Genomic DNA, 5489 nt, shown 5'->3' on the forward strand with positions numbered 1-5489 from the left:
ACAATGACTTCAAACCACTCATAAAATGAAGTATCAAGGGTATTTCTCCCAACCTTTACTTCTGCGGGCCTGGATTTTGTAAAAATCAAGATCCCCTCCCTCTTCTGTGTGTATACTTTTTTTCCCCACTGCCTGTCTTTTTTGAACATTAATTCCCAACAATGGTCATTTTCATGTGAGTGATAGCAGAGCAAGTCAAGACTCTCAGCATATGGCTGAGAGTCGGAGACCAGAGCTTTGAGATCGACTTAGCTTTAACTATTATTTCTGAGCAGAATCCAAAGATGACCTGACTAATGGATGTTCACTGGTATGGCCCATAATACAGCCCAAGGCTCTTTCTCTCCTTGCTCACTTAGATGACTATCAAAATAATATCCCAGACTTGGCATGTGGTATCCTGAGTTGCTGCACTGATGTCCTATGAGCCTGAAAGTGTTTGCTTTTTCATGGAGAGCATTAGCACTTGCCAACTGTTTGCTTATTTCAAGATAATCCACCTAAAAAAAAAACCCTGGTTGAAGAGAAAACGAACCTTACAAATCTTATGGAAGCTAATTCATAAAACATATGTTAACATGTCAAAATGTCTTAAAGACTGAGGAATCTTAATGAGGTATTTGGAAATGGCCATCAGGACCAAGTCAACTTTCATTTGATTAATGCTGTCTTTAAATGACCTTCTCCTACCATGGTCACAATCCAGCTGTGTATGAGTATGATATGTGGACTATTCCTGATAACTCTGCTTGTTGAAAAGCTTTGGTTAAGTGGATAGAAAAATCCCAGAGAAAGCTATCGTATATCTTTTGGAAACTGGACCTTTGTTTTTTTTATACAACACTTAATCCCTTTTTCCATTATGAGGCTAAGGCATACACTTAGTTTTCTTCCTTGAGCAATACATTTCTTTTTCTATACATTTCTATAGGAATGTCTGGGATTCATGACAAAAAAATTTAATGGATAACAACATTTAAAACAATATTTATTTAACAGTGCGTTTTCTCCTTTACAGGTCCAGGTGGAATTATCAACATAGCAAGGCGGGTGCAGGTAAGGCGAGCAAATTTGATGTCATGGGACAGCAGTTATAGCATAATGCATAATGAAGCAAAAATGGTGTCCAAATGCAAATTAATTAATTAATTATCCCCATTATGTTACCCATTCACCTAATGAGCAAATGATCCCCAGTTCACTCTCGAAAGGAGACAGAAATCAGGGGAGGCGTCCTGCAGAAAGAAACATGCCTGCATTCAATTTTTTAAAAATAATATTCAGAGTATTATCCTAGATTTTACAGAACTGTCATAGTTAAACTGCTTCCAGTAGGAAATCAGTTTATATATTTGCACTTTAACATAGTCCTCTATTTGGTTTTACATTAGATAAAAGATTGGATAAATACTGGAAATTCTAATAAATCACACTTTGTTTTTCATTCCATCATAAAATACTCTGTAAAGTAGCATATTTATCATGGAGTAGATTATATCATGTATTATGTTTCATGTTATGCCGCCATTAGAATCTTGCAGTTGGAATCCACTGTATTAGGTTCAAACTTCAGTTTAACAGAACGATTGTGAAGAAGAATCTTTATATTTTGTGTGTTTTATATGTATATGTAGTGGCCACTGGGATCAGAAAAAAACAGTTTATATACTAATTAATTTTGTTCATATGTATCCTTACAAAAATATCAGATTGCCAGCTGTTGATCTCTGCTGAGCTTAAAGAGGGAGGTCCGTCTTTAAGATGGTATTTGTCTGTTTGTAATTATCAGTTGGATCTAAAAATTTAAACTTAATTTAAACTCATACCAAAGCGATGCATTTATGAAATGCAGTAACTATACGAACATTTTGCAAATTGTTAACAAATAGGGCTGTTGCATTTTAGCAGAGCAAACAGAGCAGAAAGCCTTGCAAAGAACAGTTGCATTTGTGGTGTGTTATTCAACAAAGGTAAACACACACATCGCATCTGGCATTATGACATTCAGAATGCATAAGCTTTAGATAAACAGTCCTATACTGTAATGCATTCAGTGCTCGGCTGCCTTAATATTTCACTGCTCCTTTGAAGCTTTCCTGAGCTGTAAGGCCCTTATCTGCCCTAATGCATAGGTAATCACATGTGTCAGTTCTCACCACTTCCCCTACTGACAGGCCAATCGGCCAGCCACTCCAAACATGAAATACATCCTTTTTAAAAAATAACCCCCCTTTTGGCTTTTTTTCTCCTCCAAAGCCTGTGATGGACACACAGGGAGACTGTGTGACACTGATGGCTGGGTGAGGGCATCATTTCCATGAGTAAAATATCAAGCCCCTGTCAGACCTGTCAAGTGTTCCCCACACAATCATCCAAACACGCTCACACATAAACTCAAAGCATGCTAGGGAGCTTGTGCAGCACCCGTGTCAACAGATATTTTTTTTTATTCTTGGATTTTTCTTTTAAGTGCTAAATGGATGTGGCTCATTTGAGGAAAGAAAGCATTCATATTCGCATGTGTGACAGTTGAGGGGCTCATGGGATGCTCCTCTTTGCTCTGTGCCAGGCACTGTACTGTCAGGCTGGCCGGGGGCAAGAGTGGACAAAAAAGAAATGGAAGCACTTAGTACCGGGGCGAGTCTTTTTCACTGGGCACCACTTACAGGCACTCCATGAGTTAAAGAGGTTTGTAGAAGAAAACTCATCTGTCTCTTCTGTTTATGTTTCATTCATTCTGGCAGAATTTTTTGAATTATTTGGGGTTTTTTATATGCTCTACACTGTATGTCTTTGCGGTCTTTGCTGTATGTCTGTGCAGTATCTAGCGCAGTCAAAAAAGCATTTGCCCCGATCTTGGTTTCTCTGCTGTTTTTGCAGATTTTCCACAATAACATGCTTCAGATCATCAAAATTATAATAATAATAATAATAATAATAATAATAATAATAATAATAATAATGATGATGTTGAAAAATTAACCACTTTATTTTTCTTCAAAAGCTGAGTTCAGCCATTGTAAAGAAACATAAAAACCTTGGACTTCCTAGGAGTGACTGACCTACCAACATTACTCCAAGAGCCCATCAACAACTCATCCAAGGGGTCAAAAATGGTGGTGGTAGTGTGATGGTCCTGAGAAAATCTTGAATGAGAACGTCCAACATCAGTTTAGTATTATTTATATAGCACCAAATCAGTTGCCTCAAGGGGCTTTATAATGTAGGTTAAAGACCCTGCAGTAATACAAAGCAAAGCCGATGACCCCCTATGAGCAAGGACCTTTGGCATGCAGACTGGAGCAGAAAGACAACCATTTACCTTCCAGGTAGTAGGTTACCTGCTCTGTCACCTGAGCTACAGCCACCCCAATGGTGACAGTGGGAAGGAAAAATACTCCTAGGTTCAGGGAGGGGTGGCCATCTGCTGCAACCGGTTGGGGGCTTCATTCCCTTTATTTCCACGCAGTCGTGTTATGTAGTAGCAGGATAACGATCCAAAACATACCAACATGCACACCTCTGAATGTCCAAAAATGAATATTGCTGGGTGGCCTAATCAAAGTCTGGATTTAAATCTGATAACAATGATTTGGCATTATTGGCATCACACTTAAAAACCCTTCAAAGTGGATGAATTTAAAAAATTCTGCAAAGAAAAGTGGGCAAGGGTACCACAACCAGTTCTTTGGTTTAAGGGGCAATTACTTTTTTAAAATTGTTTGAATAACCCTTTTTCTTTAATAAAAGTATATTTTGATTTTTTTTCAGGTTATCTATTGTCTAACATTATAATTAGTTTTCTGTTTCAACATCTTTGCACTTTGCAACAAATATTCCGGACATGTTGCTAATGTCAGTATTGTCTTTTGTCGATTCTGTTATGCAAAGAAATAGCCAATGTGAACACAAAACTGATTCTGACTGATGAGCTATAACATTTAAGTGGGAGAAATATGCAAAACAACATGAAATAAGGAAGGGGACAATTTTACTTATTTTTGCATTTTATTTTTCAAGTTTTTGAAAAATCAGGAATTTAATAAGATAAGATAAGATAAGATAAGATAAGATAAGATAAGATAAGATAAGATAAGATAAGATAAGATAACCTTTATTAGTCCCACACGTGGGAAATTTGTTTTGTCACAGCAGGAAGTGGACAGTGCAAAAGTTATGAGGCAAAAATTAGAATACAATAAGAATAAATACAGTACACAACTGTACAGAATAGAATAAAATAAAATACTATATACAGTAGAATAAAATAAAATAAATATACAATAAGATAAAAATAGAATACAAATACAAATACTATATACAACTGAGTAAAAATACAACGATGACAGAAAGGATTATTGCACTTAGTATTATTATTGTTATTGTTGTTGTTGTTGTTGTTATTATCATTATTATTTGCATTGCAATTGTGTGCAAGTTTTGTTCTGGCACAGAGTAGAAAAGCACTATATAAGAAAGAGTTCATTTACCATTTAACATCTGGGTTTTAAGTACAGTCCACAAATTTTCAATAGGGTTTCAAGGAGTTTAATATTAGCCTGCTTTAGCCATTCCAAAACTAGTTGTGATGTGTGTTTGGTAACATTTAGTTGTGTTTAAGTTTCAACCATTTAGCTGCTGATTTGACATGAAAATCTGGAGATAGTCCTCTTTATTTATTATTCCATCCACTTTCCACTTTGAGCATTATTTTGCTGCCAGTGATATCGCTACGATATCACTGGCAGCAAAATAATGCTACCACCATTTTCACAGCAGCTATAACTATCTTGAATCTGAAAGCCTCACCTTTATTCATCCAAACATACCACCTGTCATTGCAGCCAAAGAGCTCCGTCTTTGTCTCATCTGACCATAGGCTTTTCTCTAGAAGGCATTTGGCTTGTTCTTATGGGCAGCTGCACACGGCATTCATGCCCATGAAGAGTATATGCAAAGTGGAAAAATGTACTTTAACCTGTCAGTAAGACATTTGGCTAATTCATAACATCAAATTAGAATAAAATTCTAACAACCGTCTAGTCTCCTGAAAACTTGACAGTAAGAACAGTGTTGAGTCAGAATACTAACCCAGAACACAGAATACACTGTGAGCAATATTGAGGCGTTTTCTTATTTCTCTCAAAACAGAGGCTTATGCTTCATTTGTCTGCTTCACGTAGGTTTGACTTGAATATTAATCCAGCAATTACAATGGAGAAACAGATATCTATTTTGTGCACCTCTGCTTTGTCCCTTTCCCTCCCTCGGCTCCTCTGTCCATCCATCCACTGCTACACCCCACCCTCCTACCGTGCTGTATGCTTATGGGAATCCACTGTAAAGAGTGTGATTAATTTAGATTATCAGTTGGTTGGGGCTCCTCAGCTGCCTACTTTTGATAAATTTGCCCTGCATCCTGAAGGCTAATAAGGAAAAGAAATGTGGATATTTCTCCTCCTTATTTGAGGATGATAGTTGCTGATGAG

This window comes from Aulonocara stuartgranti (genome assembly GCF_965226115.1).
Source record: "Aulonocara stuartgranti genome assembly, chromosome: 19".
Lineage (NCBI taxonomy): Eukaryota > Metazoa > Chordata > Actinopteri > Cichliformes > Cichlidae > Aulonocara > Aulonocara stuartgranti.